Here is a 14,819-nt window from a genome sequence, read left to right as displayed (position 1 = left end):
GGTAGTTCACCACCAAATAGCATAACACATAAAATCAACCTAGAGAAAATGGCAAAGTCAAAAGTAGCTCAAATCAGACGAGAGTTCTAGGGAGTCAGTGAGTACCATATTCCATGCCAAGAAATTGAAATTGGAAAAAAAAAAAAAAGAACGAAAGCTGGACATAAATCAATATCGAAAGCTTCAAAAAGTCAAAGCCAAACCAATGTTTCCTTTTTCCCCCTACACACAACCTTTTGTACTAAGCCCAAAGGCATTGAGATCAATCATTTTTTTTTTTTTTCTCCTGGAAGATTCAAGTCTGCAGAGACACTTCCATGTGATCACTTGAGTCCACAGAAATAAAGCACCTTTGGAACCAAGAGTTGTTCAAGAATCCTAGTGTCTTACTCAATGTGTTGAAAAAAGTACAGTTAAAATAATTAGGATAATTCCTCAAATGACAAACACAACCATATTGACTCCAGTGAACAGGCAAAAGGGCTCCCAGGGCAATTCATAACCAAGAAGATAGAGCACAATAAAAGGCTATGACATTTCATGAATATTCTGTGTTATAGCTTTGAACTTTATTGCAAAGCAAAAATATATATTTTTATATATATATTTTTTATCTACATTTCACCTCTGACATTGTACACAACACGAAAGCACAGGAAACCAAAAAAATCATAATGAGGTAGATACATAACACTTACAAATGGAGGAGACTAAAGAGTTTAAATTTGGCTTAATACTGTGGTCACCAATGTATGCATTTTCAACACAGCAGCAAGCATTGATTCATGGGGCAAGAAGCCCAATGATCTCAAATCCAAAAATAAGCCCCTTTAAAAAAAATACCTGCTTCAAAATGGAAAGAAAAATTTTTTTTTCTTTGAAAAATCAGGGATTCAGATGTGTTCAATTGCAAACTCTGGTGAAATTAAGTTTTTGTTTTTGTACCCAGCGGGGGGAGGGGGGGGGCGGAATGTAATCTTCACCTATGTAATTAGGAGTAACCTGTCCCATAGGGTTCTTCTGTGTTTTCCTGCTGGAGGGGTTGGGGCAACCTTAGGAGCTCCATGGCCAGATGTTAATAAAGGAGCAGGGTTTCTTCGTTTTCCCTAAAGTAACCTCCACCTCTGCAGCCTCTATACCAGGGACCACTGGCCTTTGAGGGCCCTTGAAACATGCCTGGAAATGGCTGGAAATCAACTGAGCTGTGAATTCCGTGGCACGGCTTTACCTTTCTAGGACCATCTGCTCTCCCAGTGGGTGAGCACCAACTGGTTTGGAACATTGGGATCATCCCTTTCCCCGCGTCATTTCCACTGACAGCCTTCCAATGGAGAGCTGAAAAGGCCACCGAGAAGGCCATGTTCAGCCTCAATTTTAACTATAAATGCATTTTCACTGTAAAATGCAGTGTCAGGCAGTGGTATCTCCCACAGAGACCAACGTCCCCCTAGTCTGATGTCGTGGATGAAAGGAGAATGAGATGAGAAGGGACCAGGAGAGCAACTTGGCTGGTGGAGGCAGCAGCTGGGAGAACAGAGCCATGAAATGACCAACCAAGGAAGGCTCAGCCCCGGCAGGTGCAGATGGACCATGGACACCGAAGGGGCTCCAGCTAGAAAGCCAAGGAGTAACTTGGGTTTGTCACCAGTGACTCGAAGAGGAGACCCTAGAGAAAAACGTGGAGGAAACAAGACTCAGAGATGTTGATGGAACTAAAAGTGGACCTGAACCAAACTCCTTGGATTGTTTAACTCTGGACATGATCCTGCGTTTGGTAGGCTTGGCTCCACTGAGAAAGAGCTGGGATCAGCTGCAGGCCAGGTCATCCTCAGGAAAGAGGGTAGACAGAGGGGTCCTGGTGGAATGCATGGTGAGTCTGGGATGATGGCAGAATGGGGAGGGAACTGACAGGCAACTGCCTGGGCGAGGAGACTGGTGCACGAGCAAAGTGCACATTGGGGAAGCTTGAAGTGGGCCTGTTTGTGTACTGTCTCCCCTGAGGGACTGTGAATGCCCAAAGAGGCCACCTTTCCTCTTTGTGTTCCCAGTGCCTAGCAGAAACCTGACACGTGGAGGCCACTATCCAGGGTGAATTGCATTTATAGAAAAATGCAACAAGAACATGGTTTGGGGTAGATGTCTACAGTGTAATAAGAGCTTTGAAGACCCTATATCCCACCCCACCCCCACCTCAAAGCAATACTCAGAGGCCTCCTCCAGCCTTCCCAGATGTATGGTGAGTGAATACTCCCATTTGAATTTTGAACGTAAACCATTAAAGAGGAAATACACAGAAGCAGGGCCCAGTGGGAAAGAAACTAAAACCAATTCATTTGAGTCTGTGTAAAAACTGAGATCACAGCAAAGCTGGGCAGCTGCCCACAGCCTGGTTGGGCCAGAAGTTCAGGGTCAGGGTTGTGATGGGTCTTGAGCACTTCATTTCAGGAAGCAAAGCTACGGGGAGCTTTCTACCATCACTCTAGCTCTACAGGAGTTCCTGCACAAGGCAAGGCTGAGAGCACTTCTGAGTGTCCCAAAGGTCACTAATGCAAAGACTAGATCTCTGTCCCCTGGGAGACCCAAAGCAAAGGGAATCAGTCTAGATTGCAGCAGGCGGCATTCCAGTCATTGTGAGGGAGGTCTCTGACTGCAGCACATTGAAGAGTGGGTGCAGGCAAGGCGCTTTTCCCTGGGTGGCCTTGGAGAACAAGCTTGCTCTCTTTTTGTCTGTGACTGTGAGAATGAGCAGAACTTAGGTGGTGTCCGAGTCTCCTTCAAACCCTGAGATCCCACTGTTCCTTCTGCTCAAGGACTCGGGGGTTTTCTCCAAGGATAACTGCTGTGACTGTGGCAGGCATAGGATAGCGTGAGTGTGGGCACGTGCACGTGCTCAATCAGAGGCTGCCCAGTAGGCATTAAGCTAATATAATTGTTGCAAATGTGTAAAGCATGAGGCTGACTGTAGAGAAACTATTGGGTTCACTGTGCCCCTCCCCCACCTCTCTTTAACCTGCATTTTCACTGTCTGTTCTCTTCTCCTCTCATTTACGTTGGGTGTTGTTTTTATTTTCCTTTAAGCAGTTCACATAACAGTGAATATCACTTTCTTAAGCATAATAGTTTGATGGTGGTCATGTCATTCCCTGGCTTAGGAATTTTCCAGTGGCTCCCAACAGTTTATCATCCGAAGTCCAAATTTATCAGTTCGGTTGTCAAAACTTTCATCACATGCATTTTTCATCAAATGCATCTGGGTATTTTATCATCTCTCTGGTATGGGTCAGTCACAGAGGTCACCAGGCTCACCCCTCTGTTTTAGAGATGGGGAAACTGAGGCTCACCAAAGGCAAGTGACTGGCCCAGGAAAGGTGGGGACGGAAGCAGAATGTGGGTTCCCAGGCTACCTTCCCTCTAGTCCAGCATGCGGGGTTTCCTGCCCTGCCCAGAAGTACTCCTCTCTACCATGTCATAGCCATTATCTTCTGGGAAGCATCCATTTCTGAATTTGTCCTAACTCCAACTTTCAACTCTTTCAATGGATCCTTAGAAAAATAACCCACCTATCTAAAGTCCCCTTACCTTTCAAGATCACACACAACTAACCCACAGAAAGGAGACACAGAGTTCTCAGGACAGCCAAACAGACACCACAAATGCTCAGAGCAAGGTTCCATGGAGCTCTTTAGGAACCACACCCAACAGGTCATGGCCAGGTGACCTGTGGGCAGCAGGTGTCCTCTTCCTTGGGGACACCTTATTTCATAAACATGTAGTCCCCTACAACCTGCCACTTTTGTCTTAGCCTCCATGGCCTTCTGCAGGGAAACAAGTGTGCCAGGGATTCCGTAGTCCAAGCAGTCCCTGCCGGGCAGGCACTCAGAGCTACCTGAGTCACCTGGTCATTGGGAGCCTTTGGGGGAGGCATGGGGAGAGCCTTGACCTTGGAGAGTGGGCCCAAATATCCAGGTCTGGTCCCCCAGTTGTACCCGACCAACCACAGGACCCTGTGCAGTCACAGAGGTTTCCTGGGCCTCAGTTTCCTCATTGGTAAAATGGGCTGAGATGTCTTGTTGCAAGATTACTGAAAGGATTTAGATGAGACCATTTGTATGAAGACAACTGGGACAGAGCCTCACATCACTGGCACTCAATCAATGTCAGCTGAATCGGAGTTCTCCTGCCCTCCCAAAAGGGGCGTCTGCTTCATCGTAGCTGATATCACCTGCCCAGGTCACGCTGGACTTACTCTGACATCCGACATTCCTGAAACTCCAGTAATCCTAAATACTTCTCTCCTCTAAAGGAACTCTTCCACCCATAGAAGGAAACACAGCAGCTCTGCTGGGACTCTTTCAGAAGCAGCCAGCCTGGGGGAGCTCTGGGTTGCACCTGACTTCTCTGGCCCAGTTATTCACAGCTGTACACCTATGGGCCCTAAGGGGATCTCAGGTGCCAATGAATGGCAAGAAGTCACCTAACAAAGCCACCACAACAGGACCCGTCCATTCTGGTGGGGAAGACTTTCCTCAGCAAAGGCTCTGTTTGTGCTGCCGATGAACTGTCAGGTCTCAGGCCTGGCATCTTCCCTGGGTCTAGATTTGTGGTGGGACTCAATAATGCCACAGCCCCCAGGGGAGCAGGTTGCCATAGCCCCAGAATTAGTATTGGATGCTCTGACTCAGCCCTGGGAGGAGAGCGAAGGATCTAGACCACTTCCACTCTTTGGCCCCTCTTCGTTTCGCCCCAAACTCTGAACCTCACAGATACCCAAAGCCCCTGGATCCCCAAAGCTGTCTGAGGACGTGAGCCTGATGGGCAGGCCAGAGAAGAGTGGGGTCATGGGCCAGACCCTGGCAGCTCTGAGAGGACACCTCTAGTCCCCAGCCACTTTTTATGGAGGCCCAGGAGTTGCGAAGTCTCGTGATGTCTTGGAACTGATTCCCTTGATATTTTCGGAACTGTAAAGACAAGTTGGCTTCTGGATAAGACTCCTGGGTTTGTGTAGGCAGGACCAGAGCCCATGAAGGCCTAAAGTCTCCAAAACACTACCTCCAAGGGTAAGAGGACCCCCTTACAGGAGGAGAAAGAAAGAATGAATGATAAATTCCTGGGATGGGTCTGAGCAGGCGTGACCTATGGAACAGGACAAAAAGCAAAGGAACAGCACTTCATGAAGATCCCCTGAGTAGCTAAGAGTCTGTGCAGGATGGGGGAGGCAGGAATGAGGCCCACAGAGAAAACGCATTCTTGTCAAAGGGCTACTTCCCTTTCCATCCCAAAGGAATTGCATCTAAACTCCCACCAGCCATGGACTGGAAACGTATTGTGCTGGAGCAGTTCGGCAGTGTCTGAATTTATTTTTTAAAAACTGGCTCGAAGGGCTCGGGACCTTGTGCAAGATTTGTACGCCGTGTGCAAAACTCAGCCTTGTGCAGACAACCAGAGAAGTTGAGAAGCTGCCTTCTGCGTGCAGGGCGTCCCCTGCCTAGTTTGTGCTTTGTCTAACCCCACGATCTCTCTTTGTTTCAGCAACTACTTTCTGAAACCTTGTGAAGGTGTGCTCAGCCACAGTGGCTCCGGGGTAGTTTATAAATGCCCTAGAATCCATCATTTTGCTTTTGAGCCAAGAGTGTATATGAGATACACTCTTCAAATGGGGTGCAACCTGAGGGCCGACTGCCTGAACACTTTGATGCAGGCTCTTGAAGATTCTCTTTATATCTAACTTTCAAAATAAAAGCAGCAGATGCAGTAATCCCACTCAGGCAAGTTGCCATCGGTGGCTGGCAGGGGAAGAGGCATATTAGCGTGAAGCTGGGCAAAGGTAAAGAACAAGGATTTGGCCCTGGGCAGAGCAGGGAGAATAGGTGGGAAGGATGCACTTGGCAGAAAGCTATAAAGCTAAGGTAGAAAATATTAGTTCACCCTCTGGGGATAGGTTACTCCATATAGATGACTACGAATAAGGAAATGAACACCTGGGTCAAATCCTTCCCAGAGTACGCGAGGTCCCCGCCAGGGTCTTTAGCCAGGACCAGGGTCCATATTCTTGCCCAACCCCCAACCTCAGAGGTCACATGCTCATTGTTCCACTTAAGCCAAATTTTTTTTTTGATCTTGCCTTAAGTCAACACATCCCCAAAACATATCGTATAAAAGTACACTTTATAAAGAAAATAAATATTTTGAGTCAAAAAGATGAAAACAAGTTGTAAACATGGAACCAAAATGGAGAAATACACATCCGTTCACTTTAGGGAACCAAACAGGGTTACATTGAATCAAATTCATTGAAACCGAAAGAAAAGGAGAAGCTTTTCGCGGGAGCTCTTAGATTTAGGAAAAGAATCACTGTAGCATGCTCACCTTGAACCAGGGGCTGGGTGTGGTGGTTCTTGTACAAAGGAAAATCTGTGAGCGGGGCGGAGATCTGAGGTGAAGGAGGGAGGGAAGAGAGACTGGAAGATTGCATAGTTGTGAAACAGTGGCTTCTATCAAGGTGAACAAGTGCATCATCTGATAAAATAGCATTTGATATATATTTTTCTCTGTTCATTTCTGTTTACCATCTTTTTCTCTGTCCACCGAACATTTCAGACAGGGAAGCATATATACAGTACACACACACACACACACACACACACACACATACACACGCTAGCGCTACACCTGAATGGCACAGCCATACTTTACAATGACCCCTCACCGCTTGTTCTGGCAACGTTTGCATTCACCGATACACTTTCGCTACAGCCTCGCCCCATTTCTTGTCAAAACTGGTGTCGTGGATGATTTTTTTCCTTCTTTAGCCATGAAAGGGGGCAGGTGAGAATGGGGGCGTCGAGGAAAGCACCAGAAATGGATCTGTTTTCTTATTAAACTTCTGTGGAAATGCCTCCCATTTTGGTAGGAGAGAGGGGGTTTACAATTTTGAAGAGATGGGGGAAAAACAACTGCCTCTTTTTTTGAACATTCTTGAGGTAAACATATTTGTTAACACCTTAGGCAGCAGACACACTGACAGTGCTGTTGAGAAACCTTAGACTGAGGGGGGAAACAACGCCAAACGTAACATGAACGCTCAGAACATTTATAAAGCACATCTACATTTTAATTCATTTCCCTTTTCTCTCATTCAGCCAACTCCTTTGAATAACATAGAACAGAACAGAAATATGAATAATTTCCTATAATTTCCTATACTGGGCATCCTTTATTCCATCCCACTGTAAACCTCTTGTGCTCACATCCTCAAGGTTGTGAACCAACTGAAAATTAAAAGAAAGATGAACATACTTCACTTTTTCCATTCTTCCCACCTGCCTCAAGCATATATATATGTATATATGTATATACACATACATATATATGATAGCTTACATTAATATAGGAAATAGCGAAGCTCTTTTAGTTACATTTATACAGAATCACTGCATCTGATCTTTATTGTCTATTCTCTCTCTTTTTGGATAAACAATTGGCTATAACAATCTACAGTAAGGCTTCACAGAAAGAATTCTGCGTGTTTTTGTTTTTCTCTAAGAACCAAAGTTTATAAAATGAGGTTTGATTCTAGCACCTTAGACAGTATTAGTGATGTTGTTCCCTTGGGAGAAGTTAGCACTACCCAGCACCTCGGGCCAATCTCAGTCTGTTCCACACTTTTCAAAGGTATTGCCAAAGGAGGACACACAGCACGGTGGAGATGGAGGAGCAGGAGGGGAACATAGCCACACCCCGGGGTTAAAATCTCAGCAACATACAAACAAACCCGTCAACACAGGTCAAGTTGCTGTCCCCAAGTTAATGATCACTTCGTGTTTCCGTGCTGCCAATGAGTCCTTTTGCATTAACCCTCCCCTCCATGAGGTAAGGAATAGCAGGATGTCCGTTTTAGATGGGGAAACTGAGTCAGGAGACGGATGCAGGTCAGCAGGTCACAGAGGACACAGTCTGGGCTAAGACACAGAGGCAGGGATGCCCACCCTCTAGCCTCTTAGCCCCAAACTATCCCTCTCATCACCTTGGACCGGTGAACTGAGATTTTGCAAAAGCAGTTTATTTGGCCGCTGATGAGGAAGCAAAACAAACAAATTTTTAAAAAATATCAGCACCAAAGGAAGTTCAAAAGAAGCTGCTCGATGCTCCCTTGTCCAATATTCCATGGAGACAGCAACTTTCACAAGAAAGGAGACAACGCGTCACAGGGGTAACCACCTTGGGTGCCGGCGCCCTGCCCCGGGAGTTGAAACTGCACAGGGCGGTTGGTTCCCGTCGAGTAGTGCCTGTGTTGGCAGAGGACCGATCAACTCCCACCAAATCTGCATCAGAACCTCCATCCCATAATTATACAACGCTAGAGAGGTCTCTACCTCTGCATCTATTTATACACGTTTACACGGAAGTCCTTGACTGCACTGGCACGTGACCCCACGGGAAAGTGCTGGCCTTGCTGTTTGCTGCAAGTGGCCGCCTTGACCGGGGTCACACGAGAGAAGCACCACAGGAAAAGGCACCACAAGGTTTCGAGAAGTTAAATTGCCTGCTGTCGCCGCCCTGACCTCACCGTGGTGGGGGAACTGAAAGCCTTCCGTCTCTAGCCAGGGCCACTGATTCAAAAAGGATCCTGTCCCATGTACACCTGTCCATTTCTGACCCACAGGGAGAGAGGGAAGGAAGAGGTGCATGTGGTTCTTCTTACTGCAATTTCTGTTTGGCTACTGGAAAGGGAACACATTTCCGTTCTTAAAAAAGAAAGAGGGGGACCCGGCCTTTGGAAACCAAGCCCTCCTAAGAAAGAGAGACGATGAACAAAAATCCTGTGCTAAGGCAAGTTCTGCGTGGAAGTCTGACCTTCTCATGTGATTCCGTGGGGGCATTGCGGCTGGAAAAGAAAGAGGAAATGCAGGAATGACATCTGTAGGCACCATTAGCCACAAATAGCACCGGGTCTAGAGTAATGAGGACAGACAGATGTCCACATCTGTCCACATAGCTGAGAACCATGAGAGTTGGCTGGGAATCACTATGACACCATCCTTAGAGTCTGGCCAAGGAAACTGGAAGTCGTTGGCCATTCGGAGCACCAAGAATGACATGTGCCACTGACAACCAGGGGAGGATGGGGGCAGCCGGGACCGCACAGCAGATGCGAGATGACATTCCAATTTTCACTAGTTACTTGCCGGCCTTGAAATAGCCCTTCCTATGTTTCTTGTTCCTGGCAGGGGGCCACACTCCTCATGGGAATGGGGAGCCTGTATGGGTGAGGGGTGCGGAGTTCTCCCCACCAGACATTTCCCTTCCCTCATCCTGGTTAGAAAGAGGAAAGCCAACTGACCCTGCTGGTGTGATCTGGAAGGCTCCCGGTACTGACTGTCTAAACCCATGGAGACAGGATCGGGAGGCCTGAGACCAGGATCAAAATAACTCACTGCAGGGACCCTCTTCCCAGACTCTGGTCAATGCTCCGACTAAGCCCAGGGCCTGGTCACAGGGGGAGTCGGAACAAGCAGCCTCTGTGTGTACTATTTAAATGGAATTCTGTCTTTTCCGTCCGGTTCCTCAAACTGATATTTGTTTGTGGGTTTTTTAGCTTAAATTGTTTTTCAAATTCTGACGTTTATCAATACCAAAAATGATACTCCCATTTCAGTGTGAGGAAAAATGAATTGTTCCTACCTCTTTCCAACAACCTGAATTATGTATCCAAACCTACTCTGGGGACATGGACAGCAGGGGCAAACAGAAGACTCATTTGCAGAGGCCTTCTCTAGCACCTTCAGGGGGACAGAGCAAAGCCCCATGGACACCCCATCTGCCCCTGTCCCTGCCCTTGGTCTCCTCTTACGTGATTTTCCACCCGTATGCCTCCTGTCCTGACAGACTTGGGTATTTGGGAGTCTGTCTGCCCACGGATTTAGAACGGCCTCTGCCCGTTTGTTCCTCCCAGGACTGCCTACAACTTCCTTCTGGGCAGGAAATGTATTGATGGCGCAAAGCCCCTGCCTCTCTGCTGACCTAAGGTCATGGTGTCCTGACCACAGTTCCAGCAACCACAGCGGGTGGATTCTAGATGGGCAAGTGCAGTTCTGAGCGGCTGGACAGGGAGAGCTGGCTCCCCTAGCCTTCCTCCCCAGCTCCTCTTGCTGCTGCTGGCCAAGGGAGATGGCAGAGAGAGGAGAAATCCACATCTGTCATTATTACTGCTCCCTCAATGAGACCAAGTGGAAGGTGCAACCCGTAGCACTGGTTCGTAGCACTGGAGAAGGGAAATATTTCCAAGGCTCTGCTCACAGGCTGTGTCCTCCAAAGGGTTTCCCTTATTTTCAGAGTCAAGAGCTCCCTCTGCTGGACGCCTGTATCACATGCTGCCTTCCACTGGAGTTCTTGTTTTTAGCCAAGCCATGGTGGCCAGAGAAGATTAGATCAAAAGGAACATTTTGGAAACAAAGATGACTAGAGAGGCTAAATAATTGGTCCAAGGTCACATAGTTTTGGGCCAGAGCTCAGATTTACTGATTTCCTACCAGGAGTCTTTACACTATCCTGTTATGACAAGTGGGGTCATCATTCTCAGCCTTTCTACCTTCCAAATTTTCATTCAATACTTTCCCTCCCTTACTGCATCGCACATGGCAGGGGCTATGTTTTGCATATAATAAATGTTCAGTTAAGCGAAATTATATTTTAAGAATAAGAGCTTCTTTTTCCATTCAAGGGGGTTTCTTAGTTATGTAGTTTATGTCCTCAGCCGAATGCATAAGGGCTCCCCTTGCCTGTAGCACAGGTTTCACATAAGCAGTACCTGTGCAGGTCAGGTGTGAGAAAGCACAAGGGTCCCTTCTGGCCTTCCTCCCACCATCTTTGGCTAAGTCATTGCCCATAGAGCTGCTCTGGAGAGATGGGGTTAGAACTAGGCTCACTGATATTCCCTTAGGTTGAGAATTTGGTCGATAACAGGTGGCCATAAGCCTACATGTTCAGGAGGGCTCAGCCTATAGTCCACTGCGAATTATCTTTTACACCATCAAACTTTGGAAACTATGTTCTACTCACACAGCTGCTGCTCAGAGCAGAAGGGCTGCTGATGAAGATCAGATACACAAGCGAAAAGGGAAGGAAAGATTCCCAGCTAGACACCAGGGTGAGTCTCCTGTGGGTGACTGGGGCCCCTACAGCAAACTCCCACCTCATTGAATGGACAGCGAGGGACAAGGGCATACACCTTCAGCTCAGAACTGCCAAGTTCTAGAACTTTCCTTTGATGGATGCATGCCTGGTCATTTGTTCAGGGGATGGGGTGGGGGGCGGGGATAGCTGGAATCTCAAAACTAGTGGCGTTTAGGAGTGCTTCTTTTAAACCCTCGAATTCACATACAAGAAGCCAGTTTCTCAGACACAGCTAATGCTCAGAGTAGATAGAAGCAACGAGAATATTTTATTAGCCCTTTAGGGGAAATTACAAATTTTATGCACTCAAGACTGAATTACCTGAGAGTTTCAAATACTTTTGCTCTATAAAGAGTCACTTAGCAGTGTCATCAGTTTTATTGGGTTAAAATGGGAAGAATGACTGGTAGGGAATGTATCCCAGAAAAAATAAACAAAGGTAAGAAAATATCTTAAAAAATAACCATCATGTTGAGTAGAGAGCTTGGATTCCAGCCTTCCGACCCTGCAGGCTGCTCCCCTCACCAGGCAGACGGGTTGGGAGAGCCCATGACAGTGAGCACACGGGAAGGCCCCAAACATCCCTCCAGGGGAAGTCAGTGAGATCAGAGCGGGATTCTGTGGCCCATCCTCGGGCACACATGTGAGGAAGTGCCGAGAAGCTCTGCCCAGCTGCAGGAGCACAACCTGCTGTTTTGAACAGCAAACCACAGGTTAACAGCCCACGGACGCCAAGAGGTGTCAGTGAGACACTGGAGGGTTCTCCTCCTCATTCCTTTCTTCCCTCCTCTCTTTGTCCTCTCCTCTCCCTCTCCCTTCCTCCCTCCCCCTGTTCCTCCTTTCTTTCCTTCCTTTCCTACCTGTATATTTTCTTCTGTAACAAATCTGTAATTTTTTTTTAAAGTGAAAGAAAAAAGCCACATAGGAAGGCAGGGGTGCACCATAGCCCTTCCAGGTTGTACTCTCATTTTCCCATGTCCTATCCCCAAGTTCCTCTCCTTGTAGCCCAAAGAGATGTTTTCTGTAATACTCATAGAAAAATGGGTTTCTTAAAAACATGTCTTGTCACAAAAGAGTCCCTGCCAGGAAACAGATAATGGAGCTAGTAGACACTGGGGATTGGCACTGGGGATAAGGGACACCAACAGAGGGGAGAAGGCAGGTGTCCCACATGCTCCTGGCATGACCATCTGCAGCAGCTGGCCATGTGCCACGCCACCAGGGGCTGCAGACACAGACATGCACGCGGGACAGGTTAGGGAAGGGGACCCCAAAGGCTGCTCCTGTGGAGCGGGGCTTAGAAAGGTTTCAGGGGCTCTGTTTTCTCCCACCTAACACAGTGGCTGTCTTACCAGCCCACGTCTAGATCCCACACATTTTAGGACATGGCTCCCATTGCCGCAGGTGGCTCCCCTTGCCTGCCCAGTCAAAGAAGGAGCCTCACAATGGGATGCAGGTCAGGAAAGAAGGCTTGTGGCTCAAAGCACTGAGTTCCATTAGTACCTTGTCCCTCCAGGTAACCCCTCACCCAATTCCCTGGCTCTTTGGGCCACGTGACTGCTGTCACCAGGCGGGAGGGAACCCGAGTGGACACCTGTTTCTTCCCAGTCTGTCTGTTGGACTTGTCATGGCCATCACTGCCACAGGGAGGTACGTGGCACGGCACGAAAATTGGTCTGTCCCACAAAGCGATTGCTCTGAAGTGTCTCCCATCTGTTAGAGTCCCCAGAAGGGGGTCACACTCCCTTTCTCAGGGCCAGGCTCCCAGCACCTGCAGATATGATAACGCAGGACAGGATTTCACCGGCTTGGGTTTCACCGGCCACAGATCCTGGACATCTGCCACAGAGCTGACCTCGCGGTAGCTTCCCACCTTCCCTTTGTACGCATCCTCTGCTCCCTGCTCCAGTGACAACGTGTGATTAGAATTCCAGAAAGTGGAGACTCGCTGCCCAGAGACTCCAGGCTGCTCTGCGAGCCTGCTGGGGAAACTGGAGACTCACACAATCCCAGCACAACCCTCCGTTGGCTTCGCATCCCAGATGGAGGGATGAAGACATATGCCAGCTCCAGGGAGTCTTCATGGCCAGGCCTGGGAGAAAGACATGACCAGCTAGGCTATGACTATTTCAAGTCCGGCAAGAGCCCTAAACATCATAATTCTCTGTTCCATCAATTTTTTAAGCCCTTTAAGAAAAAGATACTTGCATATATATACATATGTGTGTGTATATATAATATATATAGTATATATATACATGTAAATGTGTATATATATACAAATTTAAACACACTGTATATATACATATAAATGCCCAAGATTGGCACGTTTATGTATCCAGATGTGATGAATAAGCTTAAAATGCAGTTATATGGTCATGTACTGTTATTGACCGCCCCAGTTCTACACAATTCCTGATAATCTCAAAATGTCAGATCACCGCATAGCTTATGTGGTTTTCACTGTTCTCTCTCTCTCTCTCTCTCTCTCTCTCTCCCTCCCTCTCCCTCTCTATCCCATTCATAATCATTATAATTTCTAATAAATACAAATGAAGCCCTCATAATGAGGAGGTGCAGTAGGTTAGCCTCCAGGGCAGGGCTGCAGGGGCGCCCCGGTGCTGTGGGATATTACACTGCGCAGGGGCTATCTGTGTGTTGGTGACATAATGCCCTGGATCTCCCAGGGTCTGTGAAAACTTGGTATTTTCACTTGGAGACCCATGTTGGCGTTATCAGTGAGCATCCCCAACTGCTGAAGTTAACAGATGTGCCCCTCTCTCCTGCCCCCCATCCCCATAGGTCTCCTTCAGGAGCCAGGGCCACACCTTTTAAAGGCATATGCATTTACTAAAGGAAGAGAGGGCAGGGCACCTGTCCTTGACACTGGGCGGCTGGACCGGTGGAGAGGCTGAAGCCACTGCTCAGAGGCGTGTGGAGTGACAGCTTCTGGGAGCTGATGATGTGTTGGCGGAAGCATGCAGCAACAGTGGCGTCCAGGCAAGTGAACAGGGCTGAGTTTGACAAACACCCCTGCCGGAAGCGGTGTGCCTATGACTGGCCTATAGAAGCAGGTCTTTTGGAATCAATGCCAAGGTTGCAGCGGTCATGAGCGCAGGCTAGAGAAGGGCAGAGGAGTGGCTGAGAAGCACAGAATGGTCTGGGCCAGGCAGCACCAAAGCTGAAGACATCCCGTCCTCAGGTCCTGGGTTCAAGGAAAGGACATCAAACCTCCATACTTACTACCTTGGGGTCCTAAAGAAACTCGCAAGGGTCCTCCCAGTCCTGTGTCTAAGGTGGAGAGGACCACAATGGACCACTGAGTCCCACATCTTTTCTCAGCAACAACAGAGCCATATTCACACCAAATCACCTTCTCTTTCTCTTTGTCCCTTCTTCCCTCTGAAAGGAAAAGAAAGTAATTCTCTTCTTTCCCTGAAGGCTGGCCTCATATTTGCAAAATAACAAGTGGGTTCACTCCGGTTCTAAAACGCAGAGGAAGCCCCCACTGAGCTCTGTGGATGCTCCTTCTGTGGCACGTAGATTGAGAAGGATTCAGGGAGAGGGCCCTCCTAATACTGAATGAGCATCCAAACAGCTACAAGGCTCTGGGGGCACCTCCAGGAAGCTTCGATTTGGGGCTGGAA

The 14,819-nt window shown here is 47.9% G+C and overlaps 1 long non-coding RNA gene across 1 annotated transcript; it reads left to right on the top strand.

Moving 5' to 3' along the window:
- The first annotated feature begins 1,320 nt into the window (after positions 1-1,320).
- On the top strand, positions 1,321-14,180 carry LOC139011790 (uncharacterized). Its single transcript, XR_011471628.1, has 3 exons — positions 1,321-1,870; positions 11,063-11,146; positions 13,975-14,180. It is a non-coding gene; the product is annotated as an uncharacterized lncRNA (long non-coding RNA).
- Positions 14,181-14,819: the final 639 nt, after the last annotated feature.

Source organism: Myotis yumanensis, unplaced genomic scaffold, assembly GCF_028538775.1.
Source record: "Myotis yumanensis isolate MYYU_CA2020_CCGP unplaced genomic scaffold, mMyoYum1.0.hap1 SCAF_5, whole genome shotgun sequence".
Lineage (NCBI taxonomy): Eukaryota > Metazoa > Chordata > Mammalia > Chiroptera > Vespertilionidae > Myotis > Myotis yumanensis.
The sequence above is the reverse complement of the archived record's forward strand: the minus strand, read 5'-3'. Positions and strand labels throughout refer to the sequence as shown.